General features: G+C 41.5%; 1 long non-coding RNA gene, 1 other non-coding gene and 1 pseudogene across 2 annotated transcripts in view; all 3 read right to left on the bottom strand.

Moving 5' to 3' along the window:
• Nucleotides 1-25,325, bottom strand: part of LOC136846507 (uncharacterized) — a 28,647-nt gene that overhangs the window by 2,363 nt on the left and 959 nt on the right. The window contains exons 2-3 of the long non-coding RNA XR_010855421.1: nucleotides 8,760-8,829; nucleotides 1,626-1,741 (exon numbers count right to left, since the gene is read on the bottom strand). This is a non-coding gene — a long non-coding RNA (uncharacterized lncRNA). The remainder of the gene's footprint in view (nucleotides 1-1,625; nucleotides 1,742-8,759; nucleotides 8,830-25,325) is intronic.
• On the bottom strand, nucleotides 14,552-14,667 carry LOC136846861 (5S ribosomal RNA; annotated as a pseudogene).
• Nucleotides 16,161-16,266, bottom strand: LOC136846862 (U6 spliceosomal RNA). The gene has a single exon (XR_010855554.1). It is a non-coding gene; the product is annotated as a U6 spliceosomal RNA (small nuclear RNA).

Below are 25,325 nucleotides of genomic sequence, written 5' to 3'. Positions count from 1 at the left end.
TTTTAACCATTCCCTTTATTGTTGGAGATGAAGCTGGTCTTGTGCAACCACAGGCTCCTGCTTTTGGGTCACCTTGTCAATTGTTTCCTTTTATCGCTTCTAACAACTAACATCTTTACCTGTCCAGCTTAAATTTCCACTTTAATTAATAAATCCTTGGGACCCATTGATAAGTTTCAAAATGTGAACATAATACAAGAAATCGTTAACCAATTCTGATTTCTTTCATTTAGATTCAAATAAGCCAATGTTTGTTAAGTACCCAATGACATGAAACTATGTCACCCATAGGAAAATTAATAAAAACTCATTAAAGTGTACAGCATCCTTTGTATGACGTCTACAGTTTGTCTGGGAAGGCCCAGCCAAAATACAAAAAAATGCTTTATTGTAAGGAATAACTTCATAATAACTGCCAAAAATTAATTATACTAGAGCAAGTGCTATACTCTTTGGACAGATTGTGTGTGTGGCTCAAGAGGTAAGGGGGAGGGGAGGGCACAGCTAAATTAACATGATCCTATGCTCTGGGAGAGGGAGGGGAGGGTAGAGGAAATTGGAGGGGGATGGAAGAGGGAAGGGGAGGAGGAGGACACAGCTAAATTAACACACTGCGCTTTAGAAGGGGACGGGAGGGGAGGGGATGGTGGGGAAGGGGACTGATGAGGGAAGGGGGAGGGTGAGGACACAGTTAATTTAATACTTGATTGTGTGCTTTAGAAGGGGGAAGGGGAGGGGATGGGTAGGGGAAGGGGATTGATGAGGGAAGGGGACAGGGGAGGGAAGGGGGACGGAGGAGGGAAGGGGAGGGCAAGGACACAGCTAATTTGACAACTGATCGTTTGCTCCAGAAGGAGGAGGGGGAGGAAGATGGAAGAGGGAAAGAAGTTGTGAAAAATCCAAAGTTTCATACAAATCCTGAGATACAGGGAGAGGTCACTGTAGAGTCACTAAAGGTCACAGCTGACCTACTGATCATGCAAGGTTGTATTGTCACCAGGATTGAGTAACTATGCAAAATTTCAAGTCCACTGGACAAAGGGAACAGGTCGAAAACTGAGTTACAAGATTTGACCCAGAGTGACAGACAGACGCACAAGTCAAGTTAATAAAAGCATGTAAAAACTGCAGAATCTAGACTGACGTAAGTGCACAGTGCACCCTGCAACCAACCCCTTACATAAGCATGGTCTACTGCCAATACATACTAACTCAACTTTAATTAGGATGCTGCTGCCAGACAGGAAAGTGGAAGCAAAAGGCTAAGCAACATAACTGATATTTTTGTTAATATCGAGACATTGCTCTCCTTTCTTTGCTAATGACAGCCGACAAAGAACAGACAGGACTATGCCTAGGTTACAGTACAAACTCCCAAGGCAGTGTCGAACTACTCTTCATCAATCATTGATTTACCTTTCATCAATAAAAGATATATTTCAATCTACTAAACAAATACTTTAGGCTGGGAGTGTATGGCATGAGAGAATCCCAAGTATTACTGAACAAAATTGGTTTATTTTGCAAAATGTTATCATCCTAGAGAATACTAGTATGGTTCCATGCCTGTACTTTATCTTGTCAATATTTCACCGAATTTGTTTTGCAATCCACACCATACATACCTCTAATAATGCATTTCCTGTAAGATATATTGTCCTCATTATGAAACATGTTGATAAACTTGTACACTATAGATCAGCCTTCTTGGGGACACTTGAGGGTAGAGCACACACAATACCTGTTGAAATGGAAAAATCATAAGGCATCTGGCTTTTCAGCAAGTTATACTGCATTGCACTTTATATACACAACACAAAGCAGTTAGTTCAAAATAATTATCAAAGCAAAATGTCATCACAATTGTCTTACTGAGTTACAAGGAGATTCCGTCACCCTATCTTTCACAGTACTGTAATTCCAATTGTGGATATGTGGTCTGGCCTTACAAAATACAAACCAAAGCATTTCTGGAGGTGTCTGATCACCTAACCTACTTCAAACCGAAAGTTCTACAGACTGCAGCACTATTTCAATATACTGTACTGTATTTGATAATTCCATCAAATTCACTGTGCACATGTTGCACCTCATTTTAATGGAACTAAACTTAAGGAGGCATCTCATTATACTGGAACCACAGTTTATGAGGCATTTCAATGGAGCCAAGCTTCAGGAATGGGGGAGGAGGCCAGGCTAGCCCAACTAACTGCTGGTCCCAAACCCAGATAGATAGGGAAGGTAATCAAGAAGGCCATATGTCTGTAAAACACCTGCCAAAACCAAGAGCTGTTCAAGAATAAAAGGGCTGGAAGAAGTTAAATCAACAAGTGACACTGACTAGGGATTAAGCTAAGGAGAAGAAGCTACTGCTGCTTTTGTGAGCATTTCACTTTAATGGAACCAGAATTTAATGTGCATCTCATTTTTGTAGAAAAGTTTCATGACCATACCACTACATTTCCTATTAATGGAACCAAGCTTTAGGTAATTGGTTATCTTTATAGTGAAACCCAGAGCTATTCAGTACTGTAATTATTCAGTACTACTATGGGATTCAGAGCCGATGAAACATGGTTTTCAGCAACATCTTTTTATCAAAGCATCAGATAAAGGTGAAAGTTGGCAAGTTTATATTTTATAACCCTACCTAATTTTTGCAAGTATTATTTAATACCCAATTTCAATAGTTTTAATATTTATATAGAGTAAAATAAAGTTGCCGATGCCAGAACCAAGAAAATAAGACAAGGATCTTAAAACAATTTGTGATGCAAACATAATATGACGTTATGAGGCTCCACCCAACCATCAGGTAGGCGGTGAACGGATAAGCTTACAAAGTCTGGGCTTCAAGAAATTTGATAATGGTTAGCAGGTTATGGAATTGACCCCGTGGTCAATTTGTGCTACGACTTGCCACTTTGCCTAAAAGCGAGAAGACCCATGGCAAGATTTACTACATCATGAAGAGGTAATTATTTCTATAGTGGGTAATAGCGACGATGAGGACGGGATGATGACCTCTTCCTCGAGAGTGACGATGAAGACATTTAGTAAATAGTGTATAATGTTAGACATTTTATTTGTACATCTCAAACATTTATTAAAACACAATTATAACAATATGTTCCTCAATCAAACTGATTTCGAAATATTTTCCTTTCCATGCATATCAATATAAATCATGTTACATTTGATTGATATTAACCCTTAAACGCCGAGCCTTTATTTACAAAAACGTCTCCCATATGCCGGCGGCGTTCGGGAGTTAGCGCCGAAGCGGAAAAAAAGTTTTTTTTTCACAAAATCACAGCACGCTTAGTTTTTAAGATTAAGAGTTCATTTTTGGCTCCTTTTTTGTCATTGCCTGAAGTTTAGTATGCAACCATCAGAAATGAAAAAAAATATCATTATTTTATATAAATATTGAAATATATGACAGCGCAAAAAAAAATTTTCATATATAATTTTATACAAATCGCGCTGTGAGCAAAACGGTTAAAGCTAACGGGTTATTTGTTTTTTCTTTGTATTGTACACTAAATTGCGATGATTTTGGTATATAATATATTGTAAAACGATCAAAGCAACACAGAGAAAATATCATAAAATGATGCATGAATTTTGGACGTAAAAAAATGTTTTTTTCAAAAATTCACCATAAATCGAAATATTGTGCTAGAGACTTCCCGTTTGTTGAAAAATGAAGCTAATTGATTGAATATTACTAGACTGTAAGTGTTTTAGCTTAAAATTGCAGTTTTCGACCATTTCGGTCGAGTTAAAGTTGACCGAAAGTAGAATTTTTTCTATTTATCGTGATTTATATGAAAATATTTCAAAACTGATAAAAGCTACAACCATGAGTTATTTTCTGTTGTATTGTACATGAAATTGCGCACATTTTCATATATAAAACTTTATGTAACGACTAATATAAAACGGTGGAAACATTACGACAACGTGACGAAAGAATTTCTGAGATGTTCGGCCGAGTTACCACGTGGACGTAAGGAAAATGTTGTTTAAAAAATTCACCATAAATCGAAATATTGTACTAGAGACTTCCAATTTATTGCAAAATGAAGGTAAATGATTGAATATTACTAGAATGTAAGTTTTAGCTTACAATTGCGTTTTTCGACCATTTCGGTCAAGTTTAAAGTTGACCAAAGGTTGAAATTTTGGCAGTTATCGTGATTTATGTGAAAATATTTCAAAACTGATAAAAGCTACATCCATGAGCTATTTTCTGTTGTATTCTACATGAAATTGCGCACATTTTCATATATAAAAGTTTATGTAACGACTAATATAAAACGGTGCAAACATTACGACAACGTGACGAAAGAATTTCTGGCGCAGACATAAGGAAAAAGTTTTTTCAAAAATTCACCATAAATCGAAATATTGTGCTAGAGACTTTCAATTTGTTGCAAAATGAAGGTAAATGATTGAATATTACTAGAATGTAAGAGTTTTAGCTTAAAATTGCGTTTTTTGACCATTTCGGTTGAGTCAAAGTTGACCGAAGGTTGAAATTTTGGTAGTTATCGTGGTTTATATGAAAATATTTCCAAACTGATAAAAGCTACAACCATGGATTGTATGTTGCTGTATTTTACATGAAATTGCACACATTTTCATATATAAAACTTTATGTAACGGCTAATATAAAACAGTGCAAAACTTACGACAAAATGATGAAAATTTCTGAAATTTTCGGCCGAGTTACCGAGCGGGCGTAAGGAAAAAGTTTTTTTTTCAAAAATTCACCATAAATCGAAATATTGTGCCAGAGACTTCCAATTTGTTCCAAAATGAAGGTAAATGATTGAATATTACTAGAATGTAAGTGTTTTAGCTTACAATTGCGTTTTTCGACCATTTCAGTCGAGTCAAAGTTGACAAAAGGTTGAAATTTTTTGTAGTCGACGTACAGTATGTCCGCTAGGCACCCAACAGACAATTTTAGTCGAATGATACGCCCCAGTAGGCGTTTAAGGGTTAAGTAGGTAAATAACAGCTTGCCCTCAAAATCTTGACTCCTACCATTACTTTTTATTTGCAACGAGTATAGAGCGCTGTTTAGGGTGCTTTATGATGATATAAAAAAAAAAAAAAAAAAAAAAAAATAAAAAAAATAGCAATGGGTTACAATAACTGAAATAAAACAATGGCGTTGACCTTTACACCTCTAACAATTGAGGGAAATGAGGTACTACTTTTCATTTGAATTCTACTTCTAGTGACCGCTCCTGACTTGCTGCAAATAGAAAGATAGTGTCGAGACCCGATGAAAAAAAACATTGTATTTTTGTACTCCCACCCTGAATAGATGTAGATCTAACAAATGAGCCATAGACTGGTTCATTATGTGGATGAATGACATACATTGAATTTTTTGTAAAGTAGCAACAATGTGAATATCCAGAAAATGGAAGAATTCCAAGCTAATAATTTTGTCCCAACAACTGCTATGGAAGCTGCATGAAACTTCCACAAAATAATAAAATTATTGAGAATGATAATCAAGGGGATGATGACAAATCCTGCTCGCCATCATTGATATCGCTGAAGCCTAGGATCAATTAGTGAATATGTCATCGGCAAGTGGGCAGAGCCACAGTGAAGAGACATTTTCCCCATATGTAAACTGCTCTCCACTATGGGTGGAGCCTCATGGCATCATAGGTTAACGTCACTACTGGTTTCAAAACCCTTACCTGCGATTTTGATGGCTCTGGCATAGTTAACACACTTTTACTCTGATAAATACCAGAAATGATATTTTTATGATAAAATAGTTTTATATATACAGTGCTTACCCAGTAATTACTTAGCTAAGAGTTTCTACTCGAACGGCAGCTTAAATTTTGAAATTCTCCAGTACGTTGCATGTAGAATGGAGGGTGAAGAAAGATCGTGCTTGAAAGCTACTGACGTAGCAACTGCCCTTACATCCTGAGCTTTAACTTTCATGACTTTCAAGTCATTTCCCTCCACTTGGGAGTGAGATTCTATAGTAAGATCTCTCAAGAAGAAGGAAATGGCGTTCTTAGATAGAGGTCTAGAGGGATTTTTAACTCAGCACACAAATTAGAAAACTTCCCTCTAATTTTCTCAGCTCAGTGCATGTAGTACCTGAGGGCTCTCATTGGGCATAGCATTCTTTCCTCCTCTTCTGTGCCTAAAATATCGGAAAGGCTCTTAACGGTGAAAGAACAAAGCCAAGGGTGTGAAGGGTTCTCGTACTTCGCTAAAACACTTCGTAAGAAGGAACAAACTGCGTCTTCGTTTGAAAAGCCGATCCTCCTGTCGATCGCTTGAAGCTCACTTACTATCTTCGCAGTGGCTAGCACTACGAGAAAAATAGTTTTCTTAGTTAAATACCTCAGTGAGGAAGAATGCACAGGTTCGAAGCACTCACCTGACAACCACTTAAGTATCACATCTCGATTCCAAGGGGAATTCTCCTCCCTTCTAGATCTGGTGGTATTGAACAACTTAAGTCCGAAATATCCTGATTGGAAGGAATGTCGAGGCCTGTGTGACGGAAAACAGAGCTGAGCATAGCTTTGTAACCTTTTATGTTGGAAGAAGACCTTCCTAGAGAAGACCTCAAGTACAAAAGAAAATCCACTATTTGAGAGACAGACGTCTGAGAAGATGAAACCTTGTTTCTTCTGCACCAGGTCCTTAAAATCTTCCACTTTGCCTGGTAGAGCTTTTTGGATGAGTCACGTCTCCACTTGGCAATGGCCTCCGCTGTTGACCGCAAAAATCCTTTCGCTCGGACAAGTCTACTGACAGTCGAAAGCCTGTCAGGGGCACAGTGGATAGGCCTTGGTGGAATATCCTGCAGTGCAGTTGTCTGATATGACTTGGAATAGCAGGGAGGAGATTGGAGTGTCTATGAGGAGATCGAGATCCAGAAGGTCTAGGAACCATTCCTTCTGTGGCCAAAAGGTGGCCACCAGAGTTATCTTTACTCTACTGTGAGAGCGGAACTTCTTGAGAACTTTCCTTATCATCCTGAAGGGGGGGAAAAAGTAAAGGTCCAAATTTGGCCAATCTTGGATCATCACATCTGTTTCCCATGCAAGAGGGTTTGGAACAAGGGAGCAAAACAGAGGTAGACGATGATTCCAATATGTATGAAATAAGTCTGGGGTTGGTTATACCCACAGAATCCATAGGTCGGATCAAACCTGCTGGTTTAACGTGCATTCCATTGAAAGGACTTGATTCTGGCAGCTCAGTTTGTCAGCCAGGACACTGCATTCACCTTGGATAAATCTTGTGACTAATTAGGTTTGGTTCTGGTCTGCCCAGCACAGCAGGTCTCTTGCCACCCCGAACAGGGAGAACCAGTGAATTCCCCGTTGATGTTTTATGTAGGCCAAGACTGTGGTGTTGTCTGTATGCATTGTGATCATATTGTTGCAGACTTCTGTTGCACAATGACTGAGACCCAGGTGAACTTCCTTCAACTCTCATAAGTTGATGTGAAGCTGTTTCTCCTTCTGGGGCCACCTTCCCGAGATTTTAGTTCATTAACTTTTCATATGTAGAATGTTATTTTACTGTCTAAGATTCCCCACCACCTTTCAATGTGGAATCAACTAAGTAATTACTTAACAAGTTACTTATATAAAAATGACATTTTTATGATAAAACTTTATATATATACTTACCCAGTAATTACAGATGGAGCCCGCCCTCCTCCCCACACATGGACATTTTTGCATAAACAAACGAATCTATTGGCTTAGTTGTTCCTCTATCTTACACCGAAAGTGAGCAGGGTCTTGTCACCTGCACAACATAAAAGAATCGCTACCGCAAATTTCAAAATTTAAGCTGCCGTTCGAGCAGAAACTCGTGGCTAAGTAATTACTTGGTAAGTTACTTATATAAAACTACTGAACTTAGGTACTCCATAGTACTTGCAAAAATTAGGTAGGATTATAAACTATGCACTTGCCAACTTTCACCTTTATCCTATGTTGATAAAAAGGCGCTGCCAAAAAACCGTGTTTCAATGGCTCTGAATCCCTTAGTACAGTAGTTACTCTGGAATTCTAAGGATTTCAGGGACAGTAATGACTCTTAGACAAGTACATTGTTTGCTGCTCAAACACTGTGTGCATCTAAAGTAAGTACTCTACATACAATCATTTATAGAAATAATTTCCAATTACACCAACTAAATGCCAAATAAAGTGTACCATAATGTTTGAGTACTTTACAAATGTATGACCTCTTTACTAAAATTTAATAAAACAGTGTATTTTCATTTACTATACAATATACTGTATGCAATGTATATTCAAGATATGAGTAGTTTCAGCATAAAAATGAAGCAGGTTAAAATTATGCTTGCAATCTAAGTCACAGGGCATGAGGAAAAAACACTAATGTATACGTAACCTGCATCATACAACTATTAGTAAAGAATGTGAAGTTTTCATTGTGCAGAAAAATGAATAAGCTTCTTTTCTGTTCAAGAAAAACTAAGCAGTTTAAACTGAAGAGCTAAAGGTGGTGTTGTTTACTGCAGAGTAATTATTTATACAACCAATCCAAAACCTAGGGTGGCCAACCTCAAACACTGGCCCAACCTTCTCAACAGAGCCTCACCAACAAAAACGCTTTTTTCATAATATCGAAATGTACTGTAAATATTGTAGCACTACATAGCCAATAAACAATTAATTTATTATGGGGTGAATTACATTCAGTAGAACACTTACGTGGGCTGCTGAAGTGTGACATGGTCCCAAGAACTACTGAATTCTATCCACCACAACAGTGCACAATTATCTGGAAAAAAGACGTGTCATTTCATAAACTTGAGACAAACAGGTCTGGGGTTTAAAAGTTCGGAAAATACCTAGGTACAGTTATCCTTGAATTCAATGGTCAAGCCCCTTGGCTGACCTTCTTCAAATCTAGGCCAGACCTTATCACACAAGGGAAGGAAGCACATTGAATGTAAGAACAATATTCAAGACATTTTGATATGGACAATAATTGTCAATAAAAATATCAAAATATTACAAACCTGGATGTCAGATGCAAGACTACTTTATATACAAACAATATGTCAAAAGCATTCCACTTGCACCTGTCTATGTACATATTTGCTGCAAAAAAAAAAAAAACAAAAAAAGGCATGTAGAACCACTTCAACAAAACTTTCCAAACATTGTATTATTGCTTAGGAAACTCACCAAAATAATTTTTTTAAATGTGAAAAAATTACAGGTGACACAATGTAAATCCCTATTGCATGTGTTGGTGTAAGAAGCTGCAGTGTTTATTAAGTACACTAAATATACATACACAAAAGTTGATTTTATTTTAAAGGGTATAGTATGGTGTCGAAAAAACAACAGTTGAAGATAATATGCTTATATCTACAGACACCATATGACCAAACACATCCTCACCCAGTAGAAATGACCAAGACGTGGTGGATCCAGTCAATTATCATTTTCAATTAAATGGCAGACAAGATATGCTAGGATAAAGTACACCAATCACTACTCCCATTCTGGACTTCAAAGAAAACTTGGGTTTCAACATGCTTCTTACTATTAAGTATTATAGATTACTACTGTAGTCAAACTTTTCTTGATTCATTTCATACAGCAGACTTGTTCCTGTCTCAAAAACCTTTTAATACAAAGCAGCTTATACTACAACTAACCAACATCGATGATTGTGGTGGTAATTCTAAATCTGTTCTGATTGCTACACATGGTAACTTACTCTAGAATTGTGGCCCAGCAAAAGGCAAAATGTGCGGGTAAATTAATTCTCATACCGATACATCCTAATCTGACTCAGTGTGTGCCATTGCAATTTGTATCAACTGAAGTTTAGTCTAACAGCCCTAACAGGTAGGCTAACAACTATTAACAACTTTAAAACAACTTACAGTGCTCATAACGAGAATTAAAGCAACCAATTAAAATTTAATTTATAACATACTTGGCCTCACTTTGGGGTTAGCCTATGCCAGCACCAACATACAATCATGCAAGCCTGCATTTACGCGTAGCCTGTTACATACCAGAAATAACAGCCCAAAGGATTTATGACAATCACTAAAAATGTCAGTAAAGTTTGTGGCAGGTCTCAAAAACTCTACAAGTGTGCCCTATACCACCAGAGACCTAAGATGATAAATACACCAACTCTCTGTTCAATAATTTTAGACTTTAAAATAGTTTAGGGTGTAAGATTAGACAAGACTAAAAGGGACAATTCCATGACTCATTGGAAGCAAATTCTAAGGGAAGATGGGGTGGGAGAGTGTATGCCTTATGGCCACAGATCCTTAAGATGAGTTAGGGAGCTTAAATAATACTGTGCTAAGAAGAGTTATGACAAACCCTAAGCTTACTATCATAAACTGGTGGGCAAGTAAAGTTCAATGATGTCCTAAGTAGCACATTGCCATCTATACTGTGTCTGGAAATGAGGTAACCAAGGACTGTCATGATTGGACAAGACTAACATTAAGCCACCTAAGGTGACTGAGGTTAGCCTGTAAGCTAAGCTAGATTACTAACCTAAGGATATCATAGGAAGGCAGCTAGGTTAAGATTTCATCTTCAATTGACCTAGGCTAGGATACAATATTCAATTTAATGGTATACCATTATTTTTATATTAACCACGTGCCCTCCATACTAATGACAGATGATCTCAATACACGACTCGTCTACTCATTTCCAAAATGGTTGCCATCATGGCAGAAATGGAATGGACATAGGTTGAGGGGAGGGAGAAGATAAACTAAACTTAAATTTTGGTATTTTACTTTAAGCTATAATTGCATTTCAGACTTGAGAATATTATGTTCCTAAGTTTTAATGTGCACCCTGGAAGCTTATGAGGTAATTTTTTGTTAAGACTCCAGCCAGCCATGTTTGTATGAGAACCATTTTGAGGTTTTCGTGCAAAAATGGCTAGGAAATGATAGGGCACGAAAAGAACCTGAAAATACCAACCCAACATAACCTAAGGGCGTTTACCGGTTGCAATTTTGCCGTATTAGCTATGGGGGGTGGAGGGTGGGGCTGCTTTTGTCCTGTCTTATAAATGGTAATTTGGTTAATTTTCTTCTCTGTTATTAAGCATTTGCACAGGTTATCTACTGAGAAGAAATTTTGGTAGATCTAAGCCGGCTGTCCGCGTGAGATTGACTATGGCGGTTGACGTTTTTCTATAGAACTTTACCTGCTGAACAAGAATTTAAAGTAATATTTTGTCGCTCGGCTGTAATTAAGCTGTAAATTATCTTAAAACTGTAGCCGATGGTAAAGCGGACCTGTTGGGATTCAGGGTTTTGGGTGGATTAAAACTCTTTCGAGAATATCTAACGGTAAAGGGGACCCATTGGGAATCGGGGTTTTGGGTGGGGTAAATAACTTGGGAAAGGGTTTGGGAACCCTATTGTTGTATTTCCTGTTAAGGGTTTGGGCACCTTATTGTTGTATTTCCTGTTATATATGTCATTTGGAACACAAAAATGATATTTTAATGATAAAATAAAGTTTGTTCATACTTACCTGGCAGATATATATATAGCTGTATTCTCAAGTCCGACAGAATTTCAAAACTCGCGGCACACGCAGTGGCTGGCCAGGTGGTTAGTACCCATTCCCCCGCTGGGAGGCGGGTATCAGGAACCATTCCCATTTTCTATTCAGATTTTCTAACGCCACTGACTCCTGAGGGGAGGAGGGAGGGCAATATGAATATATATATCTGCCAGGTAAGTATGAACAAACTTTATTTTATCATTAAAATATCATTTTGTTCATGAGACTTACCTGCCAGATATATATATAGCTGAATACCACCTTTGGAGGGTAGAGACAGCCAAGAATAGGAAAAAACCAATTATTGGTAAAATTATTTTGGTTCCTTATCTGATAGCGTAGCTGACTGAGTGGTTACTGTCACTCTAGTCTGCTTCTGCTTTACTAGAGACCCCAGCGAGGTAGTGACCTATATAGCTGGCGACTTCTAGATGATCTGTCAACGGGGGCGTGACCACAATGTGACTAGATCATAGACCATACAAAGAGTACAAAAGAGCATTACTAACCACCTAACCAACACCTAAAGCGTTAGTTTGCAAAGGATTGGGAAGACTGCCTCCAGTAGTCGACCCAACAACCATAAAACACAATTAAAAAGGGGATAAGATCAGAGTTACCACCTGTCCCCAAGGTTGCTGAAGCAGCAATGTATGGTCCCAGCGAAAGCAATTTTCGTATGCTACCTAAACATCTTGCCAAGAGTGTGAGGCAAACACCGCATTGACTTCGCCAAAATGTGGCACTAAAGAATGTCACTGAGTATCATATTTTCTTGAACGCCATGGAGGTAGCAACTGCCCTCACCTCGTGAGCGTTAACTCTCAACAACTTGAAGTTGGAGTCGTCACAACTAGAGTGTACGTCCCTAATGAAGAATGCCAGTGCATTCTTCGACATAGGTTTAACTGGTTGCCTCACAGAACACCATAAAATATCCGAGGGACCACGAGTGTCCTGTGTTCTTTTAAGGTAGTACTTGAGAGCTCTAACTGGACATAGAACTCCCTCAGGTTCCTGTCCAATAAGGTCTGCTAAACCTTTAATTTCAAAGTGTCTAGGCCAAGGGTTAGAAGACCTATCATTCTTAGCCAAGAACTTAGGGCTTAAAGAATAGACAGCATTGTGTTCCTTGACGCCCACATGACGGCCTCGAACTTCGCTCACTCTCTTCGCGCCGCCAGAGCCGTGAGGAATGCCGTTTTCGAGTAACATCCTTAAGAGATGCAGAGTGGAGAGGCTCAAAAGGACTAAACATCAAAAACTTGAGCACTACGTCCAAGTTCCAAGCAGGGGAATTAGCTGAGGAACCTTGGACGTCTTGAAAGAGCTCGTAAGATCGCTGGAGGTCCTTATTGTCAGACAAATCTAATCCTCTGTGTCTGAATACAATCGAAAGCATGCTCCGATAACACTTGATAGTCGGAACTGCTATATCGAGATTTTTCTCTTAAGTAAAGGAGAAAATCCGCAACCTGGCTCACAGTGATAGAGGAAGAGGAAAAGCCCTTCTTTCTACACCAACCTTTGAAGGTTGCTCACTTCGCTAGATATATCCTTTAGATGAAGAACTTGGCTCTAGCGATGGCCCGTGCCACCTGGCCAGAAAAACCCCTTCGCTCTGACCAAGTTTCGATAGTCTGAAAGCAGTCAGCTTCAGAGCGGGAGATTCAAAGATATCTCGTGAAGTGGGTTTGTATGAGCAGGTCTGCTCTCAGGAAGGGTCCTCGAACGTCTACCAACCAGAAGAGAAACTCCGAGAACCAGTGGTTCGAAGGCCAAAACGTGGGGATGAGAGTCATCCTCGTCCCTTGTGAGGCCGCGAACTTGCGTATGACTTCTCCCAGAATTTAGAACGGGGAAAAAGGCGTAAACATCTATTCCCGTCCAATCCCAGGGAAGAGCAACTATCGCAACTGCCCCAGGGTCGAGTACAGATGAGCTTTATAGAGGAGCCTCGCTGTTCTTGAGGTCGTGAAAATATCCACAAAATGGCGACCCCAAAATTTCCAAAAATCTTGGCAAACCTCCTGATGAAGGGTCCATTCTTCGGCAGGAGTTGAGCATGCCAACAGAGCAGGTCTGCTCGAACATTTTCGACCCCTGCAACAAAACTTGTGAGAATCGAAATGTTGCGAGCATAGGCTCAAAGAATAATCTCTCTTGCAAGGCTGAACAGGGAACAAGTAGTATTGTCCGAGTTTGCTAGAACTACGATTGCAAACTTGGACCTCGAAGAATTGGAGAGCTAAAGATAGCCGCCAAATCTTTGAAGTCGATGTGCCAGGACACCTGTTCTCTCTCCGGGTTCCAAACACTTCCTCTCCCTCTAGTGTTGCCCCCAACCTGTTGACGACCCGTCGGAAAACAACACTAGGTTGGGGTTCAGAAGCTTGAGGGAGATCCTTTCTGCAATTTCGTTGGATCGAGCCACCACCACAGATCTCTTTATATAAGGAAGAATTCTCAAATTCCTCTTTCAAGTCTTCCTTGCTTTGCCAGTTCTCCAACAAAAAGAACTGAAGAGGCCTGAGATGCAGACTCCCAGAAAACAAACTTCTCCAGCGAGAAATGGTCCCCAGCAGACTCATTCCTTCCTTCACCTAGCATGTTTCCTTTTCCAAGAAGGCCGAGACTTTTTCGTACATAGAAGTTGCCGTTCTTGCGACGGAGACGCTATAAAAGCCGCTGAATACATCTGAATTCCCAGACACAATGGACAGTGTGGGGATCAGCTGCGACTTCTCCACAGACCAGAAGTCCCGGGACTTCACGAGTTGCAGAGTCAACTGAAGGTCCTCCAGATACCCGGCCGGCGGCGACGCTCGAATCAACCAGTCGTCCAAGTAGAGTGAGATCCTGGCGTGCGACAGGTGCAACTGCATGCAACGTTTTTCATGAGACGTAAACACCCTCGGAGCAAAATGTGACGCCAACAGCATCTGGTGTTCCCAGGCGGTCACCCATCCAAGTACTGACCAGACCCAGCGTTTTTAACTTAGCTGATCGGACGAAGCGGTGTTTTCAACGTGGTATGGTCGTTGTGCAGAGTCCAAAGCAGAGCCCTGAACTGGTACGTCTAGTCCCCAAGACAACCTGAGATACTTCATCGAACATGGATGAATTGGGCGTGAAGATAAGTATCTTGGAGATCCAAAGATACCATCTAATCCCCGGGATGAAGGGCTCTAGTATTGACTGCGAGGTCTCCATCTTGAACTTTTCCTTCCGACCAAGTTGTTGACCTGTTGACGTCCAAGACGGGTCTCCAGCCTACTGAAAGTTTTGGGACTAGAAACAATCTGTAGTAAAATCCCGGGAACACCGAGTCCAAGACCTGTTCCACTGCTCTCCGCTCGAACATCTGTTCGAGCAGGTCAAGCAATTTTCTGTTTGACAGGAAGGCAGTTGGGAAACAAAAAACAAAGGAGGAGGAGACAGGAAGGGAATCAAGTAACCTCTCTCTAACAGTAGGAGGGACCAAACGTCTGCCCCTCACTCTTTCCAGGCTTGTGCAAAATGAAGCCTGGTTGCAAAGGAGTCACTTGCTACCTCTCTTGAAGTGACATTCCTTCGGAAAAAACTCTCTCTCGTGGTGTGGGTCTCGTGTTGCTTCCATGGAAGCCCCTTTGTTAGGCAAATATTTAGCTTTCGTTTACTTTTTGTATCATTGAGATCGGTGCAATCGTTATGAAGGAGATGCAGTTTGAATGTCGATAACTTTAGTTTTGAGAAAAACGATATTTTTGCTTCTCTGTGTATTTATTTGCTTGTTGTTACACAGTTTGATGTTTTTATGACATAATGAAAGCCAAAAATAGACCTGCAAAGTAATATAACTTCGCTAAATGAAGCTAAATGAAGCGAGTGTCAAAACACGGCTCAGGTTGGGCAGCGCGACGTTTTACTTAGTCAAGCTCTGAGCTGCTACTGACTGACTGCCCTGCGGCATTCCTGTCTTTCGCTGATGCGTACTAGGTCCACAGGTTGCCATAGATCGCATTAGATATTATTATTTCATAGCTAAAAGGAAATTACCACCGATATACTGACAATATCATTACATTATACGAAAAATGTAATTTGACTATGATAGGGTTACTGTTTTGTTTATAACTCCTAACTGTGGCGAACTTTTAAATAAAACTTTCTGAGAAGATAGTCAGGATATGTATGATGCCATATATAAAATATCCCAGAAAATTTGATTTCCGATTTTTCGTCAAACGCTCCCCTTAAGACAAAGACAACTGCGAAGGTGGAGAGAGAGGAGCGAAGGTTGAAAAATCTCAGAAACAGATCCTTAAGAAAAAGCCAGAGTCTGATAATCAGAGGAAGAAAAAGACGAAAGAAGTTTCTCTTCATACAAAGGCTGTGACGAAAGAGGATGTTCTTCCGCAGCTGGCGGGTCTTGAGTGAGTGGTGAAAGTAGTTCCGATTCGCCCGTCGTAGCCGGAACTCCCAGCGAACGAAGAAGTCGTCAACTAGAAATGCGTATAGTAAACATAAAAAAAAAAAAAAAAAAAAAAAAAAAAAAAAAAAAATGTGGAACACTTCACGATTAGCGTGTCATCCTTGCGCAGGGGCCATGCTAATCTTCTCTGTATCGTTCAATTTTTAGTATATGTACTGCCGAAGCAAGTACTGGCTAAATTAAGAAGGACATCAGATGTTGGCGGGTAGTTGTGCGACATGATGAACAACTGGAGCGGCGTCAACACAAGACTTGAAGCTATACGCGAGCGGCACGGGCGTCATGGCGTGACGCACGATAGGCTCCGTGGCAAGTACTAGAAGAGAGTCTGGCGTGGCCGAGCGCTGGCGTCATGGCTAAGCTGGCGCGCCGAGCGTCAGGTGGAGGCAGCGTGAAGCGTGAAGCGCCAAGAGCAAGACGCGCTCCTGGCGCGAGACAAGAGGAAAGGCCAACACCTCAACTCGGGGAAGACGAATAGGAAGCCACTAAACACTCTCTCTAGACGACAGACGAGAAGCCCCAAAACATCTAGCAGACGAGGAAGACGAAGGGAGACGAAGGTGAAAGTCTGTACCTCTTAACAGGCAGATTCGAATCTTGAAAGGTTCATGAGAGCATCCAGCTGTTGTTGCAAACCCAACAAAATCTTACGCGTTGGAGAAGCAACTCTCTCGGGAGAAGGGGCTGAACCTGAGAGAAGGAAAGGCGAGACGTATACTTCCTTCCACAGGGAAGAAGCTCTAGCCCTCGCCTTAGCGCGACAGGGGTCGAGTAAGCGTCATCATTCGAAAAACACTTTATTCTCTTCTGCAGAGGAATATCCACGCAACTTTCGGGGAAGAGTACAAACGTCTAGAGGAAGAGGACGTGGGCGTCCTCTCCTCTAAGCTTCTCTTAAGAGGGCGAGAGTCAACCGAGAGCTCCAACCCCGAGGCGGGAGGGCGTGTCGGAGGACGAGAAGCAATCCTTCAGGATCGTGCCTGAGCACGATCCCTGGCAGCCTGGGTAGCGTCATCAGGACCTGCGAAGGGACGCCAGATCGGTGGGAAGCCCCGTAACCCTCATGCGGCTTTCGACATGCCCCCTCCCTGGTCCTGGGAGTTCGACAGAGGTCCAGGCCTAGAGGCATTATAGGGCCGATCTGGCGCCCCCTCCACAACACTAGGGGCACTAGCACTAACACTATGCGTTTGAATTGCATTCACTTAAGTTTCAAGAGCACGCATTGACTCCACACGAGCCAGGGAATTACCTTCTGCAGCAACAAACTACAGGGTTAGTACTAAAATTTACTACAGGGTTACTAGTAGGAGAAAACCCTGACCGTCCATCTAAGGATGCACTCTAGGAGGAAGATTTCCTCAGCCTATCACGCTCAATTTAAGCATATAGGCTTCATATTTCTTCCACTCACCCTCAGACAATCCCACACATTCATTACCGATTATCATAGAGCATTGAACACCCTTACATATCATACATAAGAGTGAGGAACTATCAAAGTCTTCGATAGCCTCACCTTACATTCACCAAGCTACAGACTCAATAGCTAGAGGTAAGACATCTTAATTATTAGAAAAGTCAAAAGCAAAATAAAAACGGTCCACAAAGAGCGTATGCCAAGTCACAGATCCAGTCGAATACCAAAAAACAACCAAAATACTTAAGTGACAACAAATTTCGAAATCCAAATGGCGGAGGAACTGACAACAGGTGTTGACAGTCCGGCGACAGAGAAAATCTGAATAGAAAATGGGAATGGTTCCTGATACCCGCCTCCCAGCGGCGGGAATGGGTACTAACCACCTGGCCGGCCACTGCGTGTGCCGCGAGTTTTGAAATTCTGTCGGACTTCGGAGAATACAGCTATATATATATCTGGCAGGTAAGTCTCATGAACAAAACAAGCATTAAAAAAAATGGGGAATGGACAACAGGAGCCATTTCGAAGGCACTTTTCATGTATTACTACTACTGCTGATTCAAGGCCCTATCACACATGCGCGGTCTTACAGGGGAGGTCGATGCCTCCAAGTTCTTCAATTGAGAGAGTAGTATTCTAAGGCGGTGTTCCGCGGGGAATTAGACTGTGGCAATTGACGTTTCCCCATTTTATTTTACTTGCTTTACAAGAATTTGAAGTAATATTCTTTTTATATCTTCTGTAACCCGTTGCTAGTGCAAGCAGCACAACATCGCTGCCTCCCAGAATATACGAGCTTGCCAAGAATATTTCAAAATGCGGATATGGCGCAAAGCGCCGTTCCGCCACCCCCAAACTGAAAGCAGAAATGGTAACATTTGGCCGGTCGGCTGTAGCTACACTGTAAACTTTGTTTACCGTTTACGTTTTTTTGCCCCAACCAAAGCTTCAAATAGTGTCCAGTCGAGCTAAACTATGGCACCTGACGTTTTTCTATGTTATTTTATTTATTTTATTCGCTTTACAAGAGTTTAAGGTAATATTTTGCCAGTCGGATGTAGCTAAACTGTAATTTACCTTTGAACTGTACAGGTCAGTGCAGGGAACCCGGTGGTACTGTTGTGTAGCCTTCAAAGGTCAATTATAGTTTAGTTACAGCCGGCCAACAAAATATTACTTTAAATTCTTGTAAAGCAAGTAAAGTAACATAGGAAAACGTCAACTGCCATAGCGTAGCTCACTGCGGACAGCCGGTTTAGAATTACCGAAATTTTTTGTTTTGATGTGTTTTACCCAAGAAGAATGTAAATTATAATGTTGAAGGTGGCTGGGGTCTTCCGAAAAATAACCCCAGAGTGAAAACAGTGATTTTGGGTAGGGGAAAACAGAAAAGTGAAACACAAAGCAGTTAATCCCACTCATAGTTCTTACACATAACAATTAAAGTTTATGGAATATTTTCGAACTAACATCATGTGATAACCTTGTACCATAAGTTGCTTAGATATAGTCATTTCCTAATGAAACAAACGTCAGAAACGTTCAAAACACATAAAGCATTATATTTATGCACAAAATACGATAATGGTTTAAGAAACGTTCAAAACAAAAATATATTGAAATCATATATTCATACACAAAATACAATAATGGTTTAAAGTTAAATTTTACCAAAACTTTAAATAAAAATCTAGGTAGCTCTAAGCTGGCTGTTCGTAGTGAGCTAGGCTATGGCAGTTGACTTTTTGCTATAGAACTCTACCTGCTGAACAAGTATTTAAAGTAATATTTTGTCACTCGGCTGTAATTAAGCTGTAAATTATCTTAGAACTGGTGTGGTAAAACCCTTTTGAGAATAGCTAACAGTTAGGGAGATCCGTTGGGAATTTGGGTTTTTTGGTGGGGAAAATAACTTGGGAAAAGGTTTCGGTACCTTATTGTTGTATTTCCTGTTTTATATGTCATTTGGAACATGAAAAACAAGCGTAAAAAGAAGGGTGAATAAATGGATAGTGGGAGCCGTTCCAAAGGAACTTTTCATTCATTACTAGTACTACTGATTCTAAGCCTTAACACGCATGCGCTAGCTTTTGGTTCACCAATCAGATTCAGCAGTTGCCGGTTTTCTGTGCTTAGCGAGAACTGCGAGAGACTGGCAATTGACGTTTTCCTATGTTATTTTACTTGCTGAACAAGTTGAAAGCTGAAATGGTAATGTTTGGTTTCCTGTTTACGAAAGCTTCGAATAGTGTGCACTGGAGCTAGACTATGGCAATCGATGTTTTTCTATGTTAATTTACTTGCTTTACAAGAGTTTAAGGTAATATTCTGCCGGTCAGCTGCTGCTAAACTGTAATTTGACCTTGAGCTGTGTGTGACCCACTGGTACAGACGTGCAGTTTTCAAGGGTCAATTACATTTTAGGGTAATTCTATATAGTAGCTCCGCGCCCGTTTTTACCTTGGGAACTTGTTTTTCCTACACTTTTAGGCCTCCTGATAACAGAGATGGACTTGCTTGTTGGCTGTCAAGTGTCATTTGCCCCCTACCTCAACTCAACAGTAAGGGGGAAGTGTGGGAACACGGGGTTGCGGGTGGGGAAGAACAAAGATGCAGGGTGGAAATGTTTACGTTACGGATGCGCAAGGTGGAGGGGAAAGACAAGGGGGAGCCATACGCAGAAACGGGGAGTGGCTGAAAGCGCGGGGAGCAACGGGGGGAGGGAGAAATTACCTCACATACCCAAACAGCGGGGTAACTGAGGAACGGTGCAACGGGAGGGTGGGGGGAAAGTTACGCAACTGGGAAACACGTTGGGGACGGGTCCGGGGAAAAGCATAAGGGAGGGGGTGGGGGCTGGGAAGGAACACTGCCAAGCAACTGACCAGGGGGCAAAATATATGACCGTGAACAAACAAATCTCACCACCGGTACCAGGACACCTAAAAGTGGAGAAAAAAGTCCCCCAGGCAAAACCAAGGGCAGGAAGGTACTCAACGCCAACTGAAAGCAGCAACCTGTACACAAATAATGGTTTGCACACAAAAATACCTTCAGGGGAAAAGAATTAGAAGGCCATACTTTAGGGACTGGGATGGAACCTGGTGTTGGGGTCGGCGAAGTGAATTTTAAAGTAAGCTACAGCAAGGTAGCCTACAAAGTTGTATTTCCTCCTACCGTACCTGGGGTTGCTGGCTCTGAGTTTCCGCCACCTATGCTCAATGGTGTTGATGTGGGCACTGGTTTTGGGGTCTACGAAGTTGAGGGGAGTGGTTGACCGTCAAGTGGGTGTAGCCTTCGGTGCCGAGGGTATCGTAGGCCTTCCAACAGTCAGAGATAACAGTAGTGCCAGGCAAAATAAATTCTTTCATGATGGCCACTAAAGTGGCAGCACTCCTGTCTTCAACGGGCACAACGAAGAAGTCGCGGGATTCCCGACATATAGCACCAAAGACCCACTGGCGGTAAATCTGATAAACAGTTCCGCACTAGTTTAAGGGAAAATAGATTCCTACGTTGTTTGTAAATATACTGAAGAATCGTTCACTTCTTATTTCAGGTTGGGGAGACAATTCTAAGTAATAAAATAAGAGATTCAAATTTCAAATGATTGATCAAAAACAAAGTCCAAAAATGATATTTGTCGGTGTGCTGCTGTTTGTAAACTGAACACACAACATACAAAAAGTCCTCCTAAGAATGTAGTTCTGAAAGACTGTGAAAACCAATCACCTGTCTTTTTGACAAAGTAACCACGCGAGTCATTCGTCACTATAGCCAATCAGAGGGTCTGTACTAAACGCTTTTGATTTTCTTTTGTTTCTTGTCGCGGAAGAATATAATTTTCCAGAAAGGTTAGCCATCTTTTTTCCGGTGCTCAGTCTGCATTGCAAAGTCCATTTAGGTAACATAGATGATGGATGAAGCTGGCCCTTCTCGTGTAACTCAACCGGGATTCCTCGTCGGAAGTGTTAGCCTGTAGCGAGTGTTTTGTCAGTTATGGACAGTTTTGCGCTTTATTTATACAGCAAATATAGCCAAGCTTGTGAAATATTCACAAATTCATGGTTTAATTTAAAATGAAAAACTGTGTCCTGAGTGTAATGGTGTGTGCAGAGTTGATTTGAAGAAAAAGGGGTTTGGTGTGACAAGTCTGTGGTTCGGACATAGCGGAGATGTCGGTGTAATTTTTGTGTCCTCTTCATGGGCACGTGGTTTGATAAGTCACATTTAGATATTGAGACAATTTTAAAATTTGTGGTGCTGTTCTGCCAAGATTGGTTTTCCTACAAATGTGCAAGACATGAACTCGATTTATCTGATCACGCCATAAATAATTGGTCTTCCTTTTGTCGCGAGGTGTGTTGATCGGGTTTTAAGAGAAGTAAGAAAATTGGTGGTGAAGGAAAATTGTAGAAATTGACGAGTCCAAATTTGGAAAAGAAAATATAATGTAGGTCGAGTGGAGGAGGGACAGTGGGTTTTTGGGGGGAATTGTCATGAAACTCGTGAATTTTTTTATGGTTCCTGTAAGTGACCGCACTTCGCAGACATTGCTGGCCATTATTCATGACTGCATTGAGCAAGGAACAACCGTAATCTCTGACTGCTGGAAGGCATACGACTGTCTAAGTTCAGAAGGGTACCCAGCATTTGAAGTGAACCACAGCCTTAATTTTGTTGATCCCAAAACAGAGAGCACATACAAATTGGATCGAGAGGCACTGGCGGGACACTAAGAATTTGGTCCCAAAGTATGGTGACGACAGGCCCATTTTGTAGAGTATTTGCGTGGCATAATTCTAAGTTGCATCATCCGAACCCTACTAGACGCCTTCATTTTTCTGTAAAAGCGGTCGCTGAATTATATCCTCCTTGTACTAAGGTAAGCAACAAAAATTCATTTTTCTGACTTTATACATTTACATTACTCACCACGCACGTTATGTTATAAATTCCTTTGGTGACCGGAAATACAATGAAAGGGGTTGTGGGGGCGGCCCAACGACCTACAATATACTACACTGAATCACAGATATTACCGCTTGCCAGAAATCACATGAGCTTGCCAAGAATCTTTAAAAATGCGGATAAGCTGCGAAGCAACGTTCCATATGTTTTCATTTTCGTTTTCAACTGATATCTTACTAATTTACTGATTTTCCCAACCTGTCTCTCCACCCCGAAACCCCAGGTTCCCATGTGGTCCTCAAGATTGTTGGATGGTTAAAAGGGTTTCCCACAGTTTTATTGATACAGCAACAAAAAAAAAGCGTTTTTGAGCAATTTCTCAAGTTTTAACTTCCAGTGATCACGGAACTATTGCTCAGTCAGACTTTTACTGGCCCTCAACCAACCGACCAGCGTTACTTCCTTTGCTAGCTTTGCCTATCGATCTCGACAGTAGTGCCTGGCCCACCAATCCTCCTGTTTTGCTTCACACACCAGTTGACGATTACCTCACGCACAAAACTAGACCAGTCATTAACCGAGGCGTCGCTCAAGTTAAGTTCTGACCTAGCAGCAGCATAAGAAAACCAGTCAGACACGTATATGAAGCAAAAGAAAAGGACAGTCTCAATGTCGAGGCGGGAACCAGAAACCCAAGTTTTCCTAAACAGCGACTGGTAAAAGCTGCACCTCTTCCGGCCCTTCTTGGCTGCTCCATAGGTCCTGTCGCACCTGAAAGTGGGGACAAAAGCACTGAGTTTTGAGGAGTCCGTGGTCCTGGCACAGCTTTATCAACCGCTCGTACTTCCCCAAGTAGTGTGCGGAAAAATTATGGTACTGACATAGCAGTTACCGCAAGTTAGTGCCGGGTTAACGGCTCAGACAGGCGTGAAGTTGACGGAACAGATTCAGCCATTGTACTGAAGTTAAACACGCAAAAAGCATATGTTATACTGGGCAGGCGTGGGTAGCAGATAAGGGGTGTGGTGGGTTACAGGGGGGTGAATTGTGAGGAGTTTTAGTAGAATAGGTGTTGGGGGAGGGAATGGGTGAGGAACTTGGGGGAGAAGAGAGAAACTTAGGTGGCGATAACAGGAATGGTTCAGCTGAAAAGGCTTGACGTACGCTGTGACAGTAAAGCAATGAAAGTAACTTGGGTTGTGAAAAAATAGGTTGGGGAGAATAATTTTTAAGTGGGTACAGAATAATGGCCTGTTCAGTTGGGGTTGTTTTAAAGTGTGTGCGGGGAAAATCCTTATTTTGGGGTAAAATTGCATTTTGGATGAAGATAAAGATACGAAAAGATGGTTTTGTTGGGGAACTATACACTTACACTGGGTTCAAATGGGAATGAAGTTCTTTGAAGAATTTGGACGGAGTTTGTGTTTGGGGAAACTATTTTTCTGGGGTACACACTTTCGCCGGGTTCAGTACTGGGCCGGGGATTTCCCGTGACTGGTAAAGGGGCACTGTTCCTTGGCCATGTTCAGTACTGGCTTGAAAGTGTTGCAAAGGTGACAGTGAGTGAACCAAGGGCAGGGGAAACTAAATTTGTGGGTTGTATAGGCACAAGTGACAGTACTGGCTCAGTGAGTGCAACAAAAGGAGAGAAACTTGTAAAAGCAAACCCAAAATTTTATGGTGAAAAATCAGTTTGGGGAAATTGTTATTTTGGGGGCACAAATACACTTTCGCCGGGTTGAGTACTGGGCTGGGGGGGTATATGCATATGTGGCTTTTGGGGGAGTAAAGAAACGGAGTTGGGGTGCGAAAAATAAGTTACGGGAAATTAGTTTTTTGGGGCACAAATAGACTTTTGCCAAGTTTAGTACTGGGTTAGTGGGGTGGGGATGCATTTCTTTGTGACCAGTAGTAGGCAGGGAGCATTGAAACTTGACTGTGACACATTCAGTACTTGTTCGGGGGGATAACTGTGTTGCATCAAGTGACAGCAAGCGCAGCCCGGGTGTGTAAAAGTCATAAGTGTAAACTCAAAAATTTGTGAATGTCACCTTATCTATTGAGTTAACTTACAGTTTGGGAGGTCTGCATGCATGGTTTGTCCGTGCAATGCGTGAGGAAAACACGCTAACAGTTTATTGCAGTCGTCGGACGTGATATGGACCGTCCAAAAGGGACGTAATCGTCTGGTGTCCTGTCCAGGACGCGTATGTACACCCCAGAAACGTGGGACAGTCCCCCTCGTAGGTAGGCACGTTAGCAATTTTAAACAGTAAAGATTTGAGGGTTTTCCTCAGCAAGGTGCTAACATCGCAACGTGATTGGTTAGTTAGGGGTTTGCAGGGGTTAGCTCTCCAATCTCGGAGTTTCCTCAGTAAGGGGCTGAGGTATGAACAGATGGCTCCCCTATAAGTGTTTGGGAGGGCAGCAGTAATGGTGGGGTTTGTCTTTGTGTCGGCTCACTTAATGCTCTTGTTTGTTCTCTGTTTATTTTGTAGTTTCTCATGTCTGGGGTGCCAAAAATGTAGATTTTGGCTGGTTTCTCATCCCCGGCCGTGTACCCCATCCATAACCACGCTTTCCCTAGGGGTCCCCTGAATTGTAGGGCAGAAACAAGCAGGGGAGCCATTACATAGCCATCTAACACTCTCCTGGGGGGTAAACCCCACCCAGAACCCCACATTCCCATTGGGTCCCCTAGCTTGTTGGTTGAGGGGGAGCAGATCACCTGTCCGGGGGGTGTACCCCACCCATAACCCCACTTTCCCATCCGGTCCAACCCTACCTTGTTGGATGAACTTCAGGGGTTAATTAGGCTCGAGAGCCAAAAATGAAAGGTCAATTCGGTCAATGTCCAGAACAACTCCGCGGTGAGATTTAAGAAAATAGGTCACAC

Source organism: Macrobrachium rosenbergii, chromosome 15 (assembly GCF_040412425.1).
Source record: "Macrobrachium rosenbergii isolate ZJJX-2024 chromosome 15, ASM4041242v1, whole genome shotgun sequence".
NCBI classification, from domain to species: domain Eukaryota; kingdom Metazoa; phylum Arthropoda; class Malacostraca; order Decapoda; family Palaemonidae; genus Macrobrachium; species Macrobrachium rosenbergii.
The sequence above is the reverse complement of the archived record's forward strand: the minus strand, read 5'-3'. Positions and strand labels throughout refer to the sequence as shown.